The sequence below is a fragment of the Musa acuminata genome, chromosome BXJ2-6 (assembly GCF_036884655.1).
Source record: "Musa acuminata AAA Group cultivar baxijiao chromosome BXJ2-6, Cavendish_Baxijiao_AAA, whole genome shotgun sequence".
Lineage (NCBI taxonomy): Eukaryota > Viridiplantae > Streptophyta > Magnoliopsida > Zingiberales > Musaceae > Musa > Musa acuminata.
In genome coordinates this window covers 44,928,995-44,945,537 of record NC_088343.1, presented here as the reverse complement: position 1 = coordinate 44,945,537, position 16,543 = coordinate 44,928,995, and the positions used below count along the sequence as shown (strand labels likewise).

Sequence of the window (16,543 nt, the reverse complement as noted above, 5' to 3'; positions counted from 1 at the left end):
AAACTCCTATCACTCATTAAATTCATGAGAAACTTATTCCCTCCGATTTCCATCTATCAAATCTAGAGACTTTGGAAGCTCTATGACCCCTTGGATAATCACGATGCATTCATGATACAATTGGCCCCACACACCATGTATCGCACTCTCATATGTTACACTTTTCTTTAAGGAAATGCTCGGGAATGATATTCTAGTTTCATCCGATCATATCTTTTAGATAGTTAGTAAAAGAATTCAAAGTCTACTTCGTAAGCAAGAAAGATGCAAGAAATCTGCAATGGTGCTGTTAACCATTCGATAAGGTAATGATTTGTTCCTAATTATTGATGAACTTATACGTCGTGGCCGAGGAGTCAGCACGATTTGGTCAACGAGTCGATGTCCAGAGATCTCAGTTGGTTGGGCGAAGTGCTAGAGTTGGTTGGATCAGGGGTCGGGACGTTAACGCCGTCTTCTAGGAACACGTCTTTCAGTCATTTGGAAGAAGTGCTGACACCAATTGGATCAGGGGTCGGGATGTTAACGTCATCTTTGGGAATGCGTCTCTTGGTCGGGACGATCGCACCTCTTGGTGTGGCTGAGTTCTTATACACAGGCCTTGATCGGGAGGTTCCCGACTTGAGCCCCTCGCAAATTAAGTCAGTTGCCTTTTTTTCTTTCCCCTGGTCAGATATTGGTCAGAGGCTTTTATATTGTTGCTCGATGATCAGTCGTACGCAGATTTAGCATGACGGTCGATTTCCCAAGTGATGAGATGGTACCATTATACGATCACTGCCTGGTATGCACGGAACGACGCCATGCGGCATTGTCCCGAGTTTTTCGGGATGGGACTTGCCTAGGGGGCGCCTCCTTGTATGGGCTTCGACTCAGTGCGGGGAAGCACCTCTCATGCTGACTTGGCAGGAGCATGATGCGACGTGGGTCGTGATATGATCGGGATCTAAAATATGTCTATCACTAGTTGACTATGTTATAAGGCTTAATGATGAGACTTGGCAAGTAGTCATTTACACCCACCCACAATGATCTATGCATTCACTAATGGTCTAAGATGATAATCCATGCAATCGCTAGTCATTAAACTTTGACAATAATTTCAATCTACTCCAAATGGTAAATCGACAACCGAAGCTCTTACTTAATCTCTATTATCTCATCATGTCAACGAGGCAAATATATGCGCCCAAGATTGGATCTCACTCCAACTCGACCAATCCTGAGTCAACTGATGATCACTCCTCGAATCAATTACGTCTTTCAAGATCTTGAAATGATCATATAATCACTTTCCTCAAAACGATCATACCGATAAGACACGATCATACGCTCAAAATGACTAAGTCGTTAAATTGATCATAGATTTATTGTGAGGAGCTAATGGAAGATTACAACTCACTATTCACTCTAAAAATGAAATTGTTTACCGCCATGTTAAGCATCAGCCCATAATAATTAAAACTTGTAACACAAGTGTAAAATAGGGAAATCCAAGTCGGGCCAACCAATCTTCGTAGATCCCAATGTCAACAGGTCGGGCTTTCCTCCTACACAGTCGCCCACCTATCAACCTCAGAAAAGAAGTCTCCATCCTCCCCACACAGCCAATCCTACATAGTCCCAACCTCTCACCCTCACCAAAAAAAAGAAGAATAAAAGTCTTTATTCTTTTCAACACAGTCTCACAAAAGATAAGCCTTTGCACCTCTAACTAATTAAACCACTGCCATCTTTCTCTCTCTTTATCTCCCATACCGACCTCTGTTCGTGTTAAAACGATTGACAAAAGGCTTATATACATGTATGACTATCTCCAACTCTTCCCTCTCTCACTCCACATTCTTCTTCATCGATGCGTCAGGCCAACCAACTCAATCGCCCAATCTCGACTGGTCAAATCCACCTTCCTCAACTCACGAAAGAAAAGAAACGTAGTTTATGTTCATTCTGATCGAGATTATTATTATTATTTTTAATGGTTGAGAATTTTCACCACCATTATTATTATTATTTTTTAATGGTTGAGAATTTTTTAATGGTTGAGAATTTTCATTCTGATCGATTAGTAGTTTATGTCCACATTATTATCATTTATGTCAAAAACTATAATATAAACGTATATTAGTCCTTTTTATCAACACATTCTTATATATCCATCTAAATAAAAAAAAATGTATTCGACGTGATCAACCCATCCTCTTTATACATGATATATCTGTCTATGAAAAAAAAAAAATCAAGACGACGAATATCCCTCTTTTGATTGTGAAGCACCGTCTACAATAAAAAAATCATTCAAGATATTCATCGAGTCGTTCTCGTTACACGTGACTCATGTGTTTCTTTTGTATACGATGTATTTATCCAAGATAAAAAATATTTAAAATACCTGAAACCTTCTAAAACATCTTATTTACATGTGATGCATTCATCAAGAAAAAAAAAATTTAATATATTTTAAAATATTTTTTTAACACAATATATTCATTCGGAATTAAAATATATATAAAGCATCAAACGTATTTGTAAGAAAACGCAATTATGCAGGAAAAAAAAAGCATTTGTCCATAGTTAAAAAAAAAATCTAAGACGTTTGATGCATTCTAAAATCCTTTCCTTTTTTCTTTTTTGCATACAATATATTCATCCAAAATAAAAATAATTAAATAAAGAATAATTAAATCATTTATGAATGTAATGATGATGACTATAAGGCCTCACCTCAAAGGTGTCGCCAAAACATGACTCCAAAGTTGCGCAATACTACAATTTTGCCTAATACGTAGGTTGGAGTTTGCTGTATCGTTAGTACGCTATTCAGCACAAGCTGTTCCAACACCAACGGGAATAAAGCGTGACCGAATACGTTATCCTCTGCTTCTTCCCTTCCACTCTCCGCTCTTTCCCCTTCTCTCCCCTCTCCGTCAAACCCTACTTTTTTGCAAGCAGATCTCTCGTCTTAATTACACTGACATCCTCGTCTTAATTCCTCGATCGATTAATCTCGATTGCGAAATCCTTGCGTGATCGAATTGCCGGAATCCTTGTTATCATCTTCTTCTTTCGTTACGGTGAGTCGATGATGTCTTCGTGATATTGAGTGTGGGGCTTCGCTGTTCTTGTTGGACCCTCTTTTTCTTTGGACAGGGTTTGAGTCGGGAGCGTTGCGGTCGCTCCTGTTTCTGATCTCCGTCGGATGGAGCCTCGCGTGGGGGACAAGTTCCGCCTTGGTCGCAAGATCGGGAGCGGTTCCTTTGGAGAGATCTATTTAGGTCTGTGGCCTCTTTCGGTTTCGATCTTTTCTCAATTCGGGTGCTACTTCGTGCAGATTTTTCCTTTTTTTTGTTGCAGGAATGATAAAAATCTGATCGTGTGGGGTTGTTGTTGTTGTTGTTATCTTTTGATGCAGGAATTAATATCCAAACAAACGAAGAGGTTGCCATAAAGCTCGTAAGTTTTGCCTTTTAACGAGGATTATAGCTTCCGATTTTTTTCCCAGTTCGGTGCCCTGCAGATAGTATATTGTTCGTTTAGTAGATACTCTATGTTGATGCGGTTCGAAAATAATTGCTGAATTCTTTCATTGCCTGCTTATATTTTACTCTTGGTCTTGAGGTGCATGGTTTCTACTGTTCATCAGGCTTTCTACTGTTCCATCATACAAGACAAAGATGTGCATCTATTACGGAAAGAAGAAATCTTGGAATACTGTCAAGAAAATGCCACATGAGTCATCTGGTTTTAGTTATCTGATGCAAGCTCATTTCAGGTAATTATGTTCAAAGAAGATGTTCATGTGTGAGGAGAGATTGAAAAAGATGACGAAGAAAATAGCCTCATATTGATAAACATCAAGAAAGCCGAATGATATATATTCGAGTCTAACCTATAATTTATTAACTTTAAAATTTTGAATTAAATTGATGTCCAACTCAATTTGAAATGGTATCACCTATCCTTACGAGTAAACAGTTTGCATCGCTTCCATTCGATAAAGATGTATTAATCTATCATTAACAGTGATAAGATATATTTTGGTTTCAGGCCACGTCACAATCGAGGTCATGCCACGTTACAGTCAAGTCAGTAAGGGGAGCACCCTCACACACTGAGCCAAAGATCATACTAAGACGCTGCTCGGTATGTCCCGACCCGGTAAGCCCGGGACGGCGGCCGCATAAGTGTACCGTCTCATCTCTCGAGGATCGATCGTCATGCCAAATCCGCGTACGATCAACCCTCGTACAATAGTATAAAAGCTCATGGCAGCATCTGGCCCAAGGGGAAAAAAGGAAAAAAGAGAACTTCACACTGATTGATTGATTGATGGGTCATAGTCGGTAATCACCCAACGGGTCCTTCTGTGCAAGAGAGCAATCATCCCCAAAGTAAGATCATTTCGATCAAGAGAGATTGTCTCCCCCTACGCGCCGACCAGCATCCCGGTGGAGAACCATCAACCAACGTCTCGAGTAAGAGTCACCAACCAGCTTTCCGACCTCGGTAACCAGCTCAGACGATCGAAGACTCCCGACATCGACCCGTGAATCAAGTCATGCTAACTCATCAACCACAGTGCATCAATTCACTAACAAATAGATTTTCCAAGAAACAGTTTGCTTCAAAAGAGCATGCAATTAATAAGCTTGCATGATGTTATATAACTAATATGTAACATATAACATGTTATATATAAGCTAGACATGTTATATATTAGTTATCGAAAGTGATGAAGAAGTTAATAAATACTCACTGGTTTTAGATGCTTATGAGCATATATTAATTTACTAGACAAATCCTTGTGTAAGAAGCAAGATAATTATAAGAATGATGTTATATAAGGTGATCTTCTTAAATATGATTTCATTCAAAATTTACTTAACAAACACATCGGCTTTAGATGCTTATGGACGTACACTAATTTAATCATCAGAGTGATTTTACCAAACAAACCCTATAAAGTTAAAAAAAAAAAACATGATATAAGGTACAAATATATTTGATTCTTGAATCCAATTGGGTTAAGGGACGCATGATACTGTTCAAATACTTAATGACTTCTTTTTATCATACTCAAAAACAGATTAAGTCAAATCATTTGAATCAAATTGAATTGATGACCAAATTTAATCTTACCATAATGTTAAAAGGAAGTCGACCTCTTTGTATGAGCATCCAGATTGATTCTAGATATATGCTATCAATAGAGTCGTAAGTGATCATGGTTTTTCTTTTCAATTGGGAATCTAGCTCAAGTCAACTTGCTAAGGACTTGTATGGAGTCACCCAATAAGACTCGACTATGATGATATAGACTATTGTCCCTTTCACTCATAATTGACATAAAACATAACAACACAATCTAATTGTTTATAAACCATAAAAAAATTCATAATCGAGATCAATTTTGAGCATCATATAGAACTCCAAGTCGATCGTCCCACCAACTGACCCAATATCACAAGCCACTCTTTTATCATCGTAATTGCTTCCTCAATAGGTCAATCAAGTCTAGCCTCAACCATGTCTACCTCAATATGAGGTGCACTCCACCAATAACACGAGTATAACTTCGCATGAACAATTGATGACATGTAAAACAAGATCCAAAAGAGTTAAGAGCTTGACTAAGTGGTTCTATCAAGCGAATCTCCTATCACTCATTAAATTTCTGGGAAACTTGTTCTCTCCAATTTTCATCTACCAAATCTAGAGATTTTTTATGAAAGCTTTATGACCCCTTGGATCACGTCGATGCATTCATGATGCAAATGGCCCCACACGACATTTCTCACACTCATATATTGTGTGATACTGTTAACCATTCGATAAGGTAATAATTTGTTCATAGTTAATTATGTTATAAGGTTCAATGACGAAACTTGACAAGTAGTCATTTATACCCACCCATGATAAATGATCTATGCATTCACTAATGGTCTAAGATGATGATCCATGCAATCGTTAGCCATTAAACTTTAACGATAATTTCGATCTACTCCGAATGATAAATCAATATATGACAACCGAAGCTTTTACGTCAAAGAAGAGAAAGACAATAAACAATTGGTGCATGAATTGCTGAGGACGAATGTTGTATTAGTCCCACATCGCCATTCTAATTAGATGTATAAACCTTATCTTAAGCTTTGGAAGCGCTTCTAACGCCGAGCCAGGTAGCGTTGGCTTGTAACCCAAGCGGGGGCAAATGAGGTTTGGAATGGTCTATGGAGCCACAGCTGGGTTGGTTGCGATCGTGTAGAAGCCTGGCCTGCCCGTTCCAAGTCAGGTAGCTGAGCCATGCGGCTTGGGCGAAGGCCTGTGTTTCATGGTTCTTAGAGAAGAGGGCACCGCGTCAGGCTGGTTTAACAGAGCAGCGATAACCACTCTCTCTTGACGGTGGGAGGATAACAGGTCGGCGCACATCGCATCCACCACGCCCACCTCCCCTCCTTAGACCAGACCACGACCTTTTTTTCTTTTTCGATATTCGTCCAAAAAATTAAAAAGTATTTTAAAATTTAAAAGATTTTTAAAGATATTATAGTCAATAAATTAAAATTGACTAGTGATATGTTATTTCCTCTAATAAAATGGCTTGGGCGAAGGCCTGTGTTTCATGGTTCTTAGAGAAGAGGGCACCGCGTCAGGCTGGTTTAACAGAGCAGCGATAACCACTCTCTCTTGACGGTGGGAGGATAACAGGTCGGCGCACATCGCATCCACCACGCCCACCTCCCCTCCTTAGACCAGACCACGACCTTTTTTTCTTTTTCGATATTCGTCCAAAAAATTAAAAAGTATTTTAAAATTTAAAAGATTTTTAAAGATATTATAGTCAATAAATTAAAATTGACTAGTGATATGTTATTTCCTCTAATAAAATTATAAATATATTTGATTTTTAAGTTTTAAATACTTAATGATTTATTATTTCATGTATGATAGTACTAAAAAACAAGTCTAAGTCGAATCATTTTTACCAAGTTGAATTGATGACTAAATTTGACCTTAGCATAGTGTTATGTTAAAAGGAAGGCCCTTAAAATAATATTACAAGAAAATCGAATATAGAAAGTCCCATAAGAACATATTGACGAAGAAACATGTCTCTTAATTTTTATTACAACAGTCGACCAGAGCATCCAGATTGATTCTAGATATATGCTATCAATGAGTCCTAAGTGATCATGGTTTTTCTTTCCAATTGGAAATCTAACTCTAAGTCAGCTTACTAAGGACTTGTATGGATTCACCCAATAAGAATCACTAGGATGATATAGACCATTGTCCCTTTCACTCATAATTGACATAACTCATAATAACACACAATCTAATTGTTGATAAATCATAAAAAAATTTCTTAATCGAGATCAATTTTGAGCATCATAGAGAACTCCAAGTCATCGTCCTTCACCATCGTAATTGCTTCCTCAATAGGCCAATCGAGTCGAGTCTCAACAATGTCTACCTCAATATGAGGTGCACTCCACCAACAAGACAAGTCTAACTTTGCATGAATAGTTGATGACATGTAACACAAGATCTAAAAGGGTTAAGAGCTGGACTAAGTGGTTTTGTCAAGCAAAACTCCTATCACTCATTAAATTCATGAGAAACTTATTCCCTCCGATTTCCATCTATCAAATCTAGAGACTTTGGAAGCTCTATGACCCCTTGGATAATCACGATGCATTCATGATACAATTGGCCCCACACACCATGTATCGCACTCTCATATGTTACACTTTTCTTTAAGGAAATGCTCGGGAATGATATTCTAGTTTCATCCGATCATATCTTTTAGATAGTTAGTAAAAGAATTCAAAGTCTACTTCGTAAGCAAGAAAGATGCAAGAAATCTGCAATGGTGCTGTTAACCATTCGATAAGGTAATGATTTGTTCCTAATTATTGATGAACTTATACGTCGTGGCCGAGGAGTCAGCACGATTTGGTCAACGAGTCGATGTCCAGAGATCTCAGTTGGTTGGGCGAAGTGCTAGAGTTGGTTGGATCAGGGGTCGGGACGTTAACGCCGTCTTCTAGGAACACGTCTTTCAGTCATTTGGAAGAAGTGCTGACACCAATTGGATCAGGGGTCGGGATGTTAACGTCATCTTTGGGAATGCGTCTCTTGGTCGGGACGATCGCACCTCTTGGTGTGGCTGAGTTCTTATACACAGGCCTTGATCGGGAGGTTCCCGACTTGAGCCCCTCGCAAATTAAGTCAGTTGCCTTTTTTTCTTTCCCCTGGTCAGATATTGGTCAGAGGCTTTTATATTGTTGCTCGATGATCAGTCGTACGCAGATTTAGCATGACGGTCGATTTCCCAAGTGATGAGATGGTACCATTATACGATCACTGCCTGGTATGCACGGAACGACGCCATGCGGCATTGTCCCGAGTTTTTCGGGATGGGACTTGCCTAGGGGGCGCCTCCTTGTATGGGCTTCGACTCAGTGCGGGGAAGCACCTCTCATGCTGACTTGGCAGGAGCATGATGCGACGTGGGTCGTGATATGATCGGGATCTAAAATATGTCTATCACTAGTTGACTATGTTATAAGGCTTAATGATGAGACTTGGCAAGTAGTCATTTACACCCACCCACAATGATCTATGCATTCACTAATGGTCTAAGATGATAATCCATGCAATCGCTAGTCATTAAACTTTGACAATAATTTCAATCTACTCCAAATGGTAAATCGACAACCGAAGCTCTTACTTAATCTCTATTATCTCATCATGTCAACGAGGCAAATATATGCGCCCAAGATTGGATCTCACTCCAACTCGACCAATCCTGAGTCAACTGATGATCACTCCTCGAATCAATTACGTCTTTCAAGATCTTGAAATGATCATATAATCACTTTCCTCAAAACGATCATACCGATAAGACACGATCATACGCTCAAAATGACTAAGTCGTTAAATTGATCATAGATTTATTGTGAGGAGCTAATGGAAGATTACAACTCACTATTCACTCTAAAAATGAAATTGTTTACCGCCATGTTAAGCATCAGCCCATAATAATTAAAACTTGTAACACAAGTGTAAAATAGGGAAATCCAAGTCGGGCCAACCAATCTTCGTAGATCCCAATGTCAACAGGTCGGGCTTTCCTCCTACACAGTCGCCCACCTATCAACCTCAGAAAAGAAGTCTCCATCCTCCCCACACAGCCAATCCTACATAGTCCCAACCTCTCACCCTCACCAAAAAAAAGAAGAATAAAAGTCTTTATTCTTTTCAACACAGTCTCACAAAAGATAAGCCTTTGCACCTCTAACTAATTAAACCACTGCCATCTTTCTCTCTCTTTATCTCCCATACCGACCTCTGTTCGTGTTAAAACGATTGACAAAAGGCTTATATACATGTATGACTATCTCCAACTCTTCCCTCTCTCACTCCACATTCTTCTTCATCGATGCGTCAGGCCAACCAACTCAATCGCCCAATCTCGACTGGTCAAATCCACCTTCCTCAACTCACGAAAGAAAAGAAACGTAGTTTATGTTCATTCTGATCGAGATTATTATTATTATTTTTTAATGGTTGAGAATTTTCACCACCATTATTATTATTATTTTTTAATGGTTGAGAATTTTTTAATGGTTGAGAATTTTCATTCTGATCGATTAGTAGTTTATGTCCACATTATTATCATTTATGTCAAAAACTATAATATAAACGTATATTAGTCCTTTTTATCAACACATTCTTATATATCCATCTAAATAAAAAAAAATGTATTCGACGTGACCAACCCATCCTCTTTATACATGATATATCTGTCTATGAAAAAAAAAAAATCAAGACGACGAATATCCCTCTTTTGATTGTGAAGCACCGTCTACAATAAAAAAATCATTCAAGATATTCATCGAGTCGTTCTCGTTACACGTGACTCATGTGTTTCTTTTGTATACGATGTATTTATCCAAGATAAAAAATATTTAAAACACCTGAAACCTTCTAAAACATCTTATTTACATGTGACGCATTCATCAAGAAAAAAAAAATTTAATATGTTTTAAAATATTTTTTTAACATAATATATTCATTCGGAATTAAAATATATATAAAGCATCAAACGTATTTGTAAGAAAACGCAATTATGCAGGAAAAAAAAAGCATTTGTCCATAGTTAAAAAAAAAATCTAAGACGTTTGATGCATTCTAAAATCCTTTCCTTTTTTCTTTTTTGCATACAATATATTCATCCAAAATAAAAATAATTAAATAAAGAATAATTAAATCATTTATGAATGTAATGATGATGACTATAAGGCCTCACCTCAAAGGTGTCGCCAAAACATGACTCCAAAGTTGCGCAATACTACAATTTTGCCTAATACGTAGGTTGGAGTTTGCTGTATCGTTAGTACGCTATTCAGCACAAGCTGTTCCAACACCAACGGGAATAAAGCGTGACCGAATACGTTATCCTCTGCTTCTTCCCTTCCACTCTCCGCTCTTTCCCCTTCTCTCCCCTCTCCGTCAAACCCTACTTTTTTGCAAGCAGATCTCTCGTCTTAATTACACTGACATCCTCGTCTTAATTCCTCGATCGATTAATCTCGATTGCGAAATCCTTGCGTGATCGAATTGCCGGAATCCTTGTTATCATCTTCTTCTTTCGTTACGGTGAGTCGATGATGTCTTCGTGATATTGAGTGTGGGGCTTCGCTGTTCTTGTTGGACCCTCTTTTTCTTTGGACAGGGTTTGAGTCGGGAGCGTTGCGGTCGCTCCTGTTTCTGATCTCCGTCGGATGGAGCCTCGCGTGGGGGACAAGTTCCGCCTTGGTCGCAAGATCGGGAGCGGTTCCTTTGGAGAGATCTATTTAGGTCTGTGGCCTCTTTCGGTTTCGATCTTTTCTCAATTCGGGTGCTACTTCGTGCAGATTTTTCCTTTTTTTTGTTGCAGGAATGATAAAAATCTGATCGTGTGGGGTTGTTGTTGTTGTTGTTATCTTTTGATGCAGGAATTAATATCCAAACAAACGAAGAGGTTGCCATAAAGCTCGTAAGTTTTGCCTTTTAACGAGGATTATAGCTTCCGATTTTTTTCCCAGTTCGGTGCCCTGCAGATAGTATATTGTTCGTTTAGTAGATACTCTATGTTGATGCGGTTCGAAAATAATTGCTGAATTCTTTCATTGCCTGCTTATATTTTACTCTTGGTCTTGAGGTGCATGGTTTCTACTGTTCATCAGGCTTTCTACTGTTCCATCATACAAGACAAAGATGTGCATCTATTACGGAAAGAAGAAATCTTGGAATACTGTCAAGAAAATGCCACATGAGTCATCTGGTTTTAGTTATCTGATGCAAGCTCATTTCAGGTAATTATGTTCAAAGAAGATGTTCATGTGTGAGGAGAGATTGAAAAAGATGACGAAGAAAATAGCCTCATATTGATAAACATCAAGAAAGCCGAATGATATATATTCGAGTCTAACCTATAATTTATTAACTTTAAAATTTTGAATTAAATTGATGTCCAACTCAATTTGAAATGGTATCACCTATCCTTATGAGTAAACAGTTTGCATCGCTTCCATTCGATAAAGATGTATTAATCTATCATTAATAGTGATAAGATATATTTTGGTTTCAGGCCACGTCACAATCGAGGTCATGCCACGCTACAGTCAAGTCAGTAAGGGGAGCACCCTCACACACTGAGCCAAAGATCATACTAAGACGCTGCTCGGTATGTCCCGACCCGGTAAGCCCGGGACGGCGGCCGCATAAGTGTACCGTCTCATCTCTCGAGGATCGATCGTCATGTCAAATCCGCGTACGATCAACCCTCGTACAATAGTATAAAAGCTCATGGCAGCATCTGGCCCAAGGGGAAAAAAGGAAAAAAGAGAACTTCACACTGATTGATTGATTGATGGGTCATAGTCGGTAATCACCCAACGGGTCCTTCTGTGCAAGAGAGCAATCATCCCCAAAGTAAGATTATTTCGATCAAGAGAGATTGTCTCCCCCTACGCGCCGACCAGCATCCCGGTGGAGAACCATCAACCAACGTCTCGAGTAAGAGTCACCAACCAGCTTTCCGACCTCGGTAACCAGCTCAGACGATCGAAGACTCCCGACATCGACCCGTGAATCAAGTCATGCTAACTCATCAACCACAGCGCATCAATTCACTAACAAATAGATTTTCCAAGAAACAGTTTGCTCCAAAAGAGCATGCAATTAATAAGCTTGCATGATGTTATATAACTAATATGTAACATATAACATGTTATATATAAGCTAGACATGTTATATATTAGTTATCGAAAGTGATGAAGAAGTTAATAAATACTCACTGGTTTTAGATGCTTATGAGCATATATTAATTTACTAGACAAATCCTTGTGTAAGAAGCAAGATAATTATAAGAATGATGTTATATAAGGTGATCTTCTTAAATATGATTTCATTCAAAATTTACTTAACAAACACATCGGCTTTAGATGCTTATGGACGTACACTAATTTAATCATCAGAGTGATTTTACCAAACAAACCCTATAAAGTTAAAAAAAAAAAAACATGATATAAGGTACAAATATATTTGATTCTTGAATCCAATTGGGTTAAGGGACGCATGATACTGTTCAAATACTTAATGACTTCTTTTTATCATACTCAAAAACAGATTAAGTCAAATCATTTGAATCAAATTGAATTGATGACCAAATTTAATCTTACCATAATGTTAAAAGGAAGTCGACCTCTTTGTATGAGCATCCAGATTGATTCTAGATATATGCTATCAATAGAGTCGTAAGTGATCATGGTTTTTCTTTTCAATTGGGAATCTAGCTCAAGTCAACTTGCTAAGGACTTGTATGGAGTCACCCAATAAGACTCCGACTATGATGATATAGACTATTGTCCCTTTCACTCATAATTGACATAAAACATAACAACACAATCTAATTGTTTATAAACCATAAAAAAATTCATAATCGAGATCAATTTTGAGCATCATATAGAACTCCAAGTCGATCGTCCCACCAACTGACCCAATATCACAAGCCACTCTTTTATCATCGTAATTGCTTCCTCAATAGGCCAATCAAGTCTAGCCTCAACCATGTCTACCTCAATATGAGGTGCACTCCACCAATAACACGAGTATAACTTCGCATGAACAATTGATGACATGTAACACAAGATCCAAAAGAGTTAAGAGCTTGACTAAGTGGTTCTATCAAGCGAATCTCCTATCACTCATTAAATTTCTGGGAAACTTGTTCTCTCCAATTTTCATCTACCAAATCTAGAGATTTTTTATGAAAGCTTTATGACCCCTTGGATCACGTCGATGCATTCATGATGCAAATGGCCCCACACGGCATTTCTCACACTCATATATTGTGTGATACTGTTAACCATTCGATAAGGTAATAATTTGTTCATAGTTAATTATGTTATAAGGTTCAATGACGAAACTTGACAAGTAGTCATTTATACCCACCCATGATAAATGATCTATGCATTCACTAATGGTCTAAGATGATGATCCATGCAATCGTTAGCCATTAAACTTTAACGATAATTTCGATCTACTCCGAATGATAAATCAATATATGACAACCGAAGCTTTTACGTCAAAGAAGAGAAAGACAATAAACAATTGGTGCATGAATTGCTGCGGACGAATGTTGTATTAGTCCCACATCGCCATTCTAATTAGATGTATAAACCTTATCTTAAGCTTTGGAAGCGCTTCTAACGCCGAGCCAGGTAGCGTTGGCTTGTAACCCAAGCGGGGGCAAATGAGGTTTGGAATGGTCTATGGAGCCACAGCTGGGTTGGTTGCGATCGTGTAGAAGCCTGGCCTGCCCGTTCCAAGTCAGGTAGCTGAGCCATGCGGCTTGGGCGAAGGCCTGTGTTTCATGGTTCTTAGAGCAGAGGGCACCGCGTCAGGCTGGTTTAACAGAGCAGCGATAACCACTCTCTCTTGACGGTGGGAGGATAACAGGTCGGCGCACATCGCATCCACCACACCCACCTCCCCTCCTTAGACCAGACCACGACCTTTTTTTCTTTTTCGATATTCGTCCAAAAAATTAAAAAGTATTTTAAAATTTAAAAGATTTTTAAAGATATTATAGTCAATAAATTAAAATTGACTAGTGATATGTTATTTCCTCTAATAAAATTATAAATATATTTGATTTTTAAGTTTTAAATACTTAATGATTTATTATTTCATGTATGATAGTACTAAAAAACAAGTCTAAGTCGAATCATTTTTACCAAGTTGAATTGATGACTAAATTTGACCTTAGCATAGTGTTATGTTAAAAGGAAGGCCCTTAAAATAATATTACAAGAAAATCGAATATAGAAAGTCCCATAAGAACATATTGACGAAGAAACATGTCTCTTAATTTTTATTACAACAGTCGACCAGAGCATCCAGATTGATTCTAGATATATGCTATCAATGAGTCCTAAGTGATCATGGTTTTTCTTTCCAATTGGAAATCTAACTCTAAGTCAGCTTACTAAGGACTTGTATGGATTCACCCAATAAGAATCACTAGGATGATATAGACCATTGTCCCTTTCACTCATAATTGACATAACTCATAATAACACACAATCTAATTGTTGTTAAATCATAAAAAAATTTCTTAATCGAGATCAATTTTGAGCATCATAGAGAACTCCAAGTCATCGTCCTTCACCATCGTAATTGCTTCCTCAATAGGCCAATCGAGTCGAGTCTCAACAATGTCTACCTCAATATGAGGTGCACTCCACCAACAAGACAAGTCTAACTTTGCATGAATAGTTGATGACATGTAACACAAGATCTAAAAGGGTTAAGAGCTGGACTAAGTGGTTTTGTCAAGCAAAACTCCTATCACTCATTAAATTCATGAGAAACTTATTCCCTCCGATTTCCATCTATCAAATCTAGAGACTTTGGAAGCTCTATGACCCCTTGGATAATCACGATGCATTCATGATACAATTGGCCCCACACACCATGTATCGCACTCTCATATGTTACACTTTTCTTTAAGGAAATGCTCGGGAATGATATTCTAGTTTCATCCGATCATATCTTTTAGATAGTTAGTAAAAGAATTCAAAGTCTACTTCGTAAGCAAGAAAGATGCAAGAAATCTGCAATGGTGCTGTTAACCATTCGATAAGGTAATGATTTGTTCCTAATTATTGATGAACTTATACGTCGTGGCCGAGGAGTCAGCACGATTTGGTCAACGAGTCGATGTCCAGAGATCTCAGTTGGTTGGGCGAAGTGCTAGAGTTGGTTGGATCAGGGGTCGGGACGTTAACGCCGTCTTCTAGGAACACGTCTTTCAGTCATTTGGAAGAAGTGCTGACACCAATTGGATCAGGGGTCGGGATGTTAACGTCATCTTTGGGAATGCGTCTCTTGGTCGGGACGATCGCACCTCTTGGTGTGGCTGAGTTCTTATACACAGGCCTTGATCGGGAGGTTCCCGACTTGAGCCCCTCGCAAATTAAGTCAGTTGCCTTTTTTTCTTTCCCCTGGTCAGATACTGGTCAGAGGCTTTTATATTGTTGCTCGATGATCAGTCGTACGCAGATTTAGCATGACGGTCGATTTCCCAAGTGATGAGATGGTACCATTATACGATCACTGCCTGGTATGCACGGAACGACGCCATGCGGCATTGTCCCGAGTTTTTCGGGATGGGACTTGCCTAGGGGGCGCCTCCTTGTATGGGCTTCGACTCAGTGCGGGGAAGCACCTCTCATGCTGACTTGGCAGGAGCATGATGCGACGTGGGTCGTGATATGATCGGGATCTAAAATATGTCTATCACTAGTTGACTATGTTATAAGGCTTAATGATGAGACTTGGCAAGTAGTCATTTACACCCACCCACAATGATCTATGCATTCACTAATGGTCTAAGATGATAATCCATGCAATCGCTAGTCATTAAACTTTGACAATAATTTCAATCTACTCCAAATGGTAAATCGACAACCGAAGCTCTTACTTAATCTCTATTATCTCATCATGTCAACGAGGCAAATATATGCGCCCAAGATTGGATCTCACTCCAACTCGACCAATCCTGAGTCAACTGATGATCACTCCTCGAATCAATTACGTCTTTCAAGATCTTGAAATGATCATATAATCACTTTCCTCAAAACGATCATACCGATAAGACACGATCATACGCTCAAAATGACTAAGTCGTTAAATTGATCATAGATTTATTGTGAGGAGCTAATGGAAGATTACAACTCACTATTCACTCTAAAAATGAAATTGTTTACCGCCATGTTAAGCATCAGCCCATAATAATTAAAACTTGTAACACAAGTGTAAAATAGGGAAATCCAAGTCGGGCCAACCAATCTTCGTAGATCCCAATGTCAACAGGTCGGGCTTTCCTCCTACACAGTCGCCCACCTATCAACCTCAGAAAAGAAGTCTCCATCCTCCCCACACAGCCAATCCTACATAGTCCCAACCTCTCACCCTCACCAAAAAAAAG

At 38.6% G+C, this 16,543-nt stretch overlaps 2 long non-coding RNA genes across 2 annotated transcripts; both read left to right on the top strand.

Moving 5' to 3' along the window:
* Positions 1 to 2,839: 2,839 nt before the first annotated feature.
* Positions 2,840 to 4,767, top strand: LOC135615942 (uncharacterized). The gene is made up of 4 exons (XR_010488202.1): positions 2,840 to 3,275; positions 3,413 to 3,453; positions 3,644 to 3,772; positions 4,048 to 4,767. It is a non-coding gene; the product is annotated as an uncharacterized LOC135615942 (long non-coding RNA).
* A 5,666-nt stretch (positions 4,768 to 10,433) lies between these two features.
* Positions 10,434 to 11,928, top strand: LOC135615941 (uncharacterized). Its single transcript, XR_010488201.1, has 4 exons — positions 10,434 to 10,866; positions 11,004 to 11,044; positions 11,235 to 11,363; positions 11,639 to 11,928. It is a non-coding gene; the product is annotated as an uncharacterized LOC135615941 (long non-coding RNA).
* Positions 11,929 to 16,543: the final 4,615 nt, after the last annotated feature.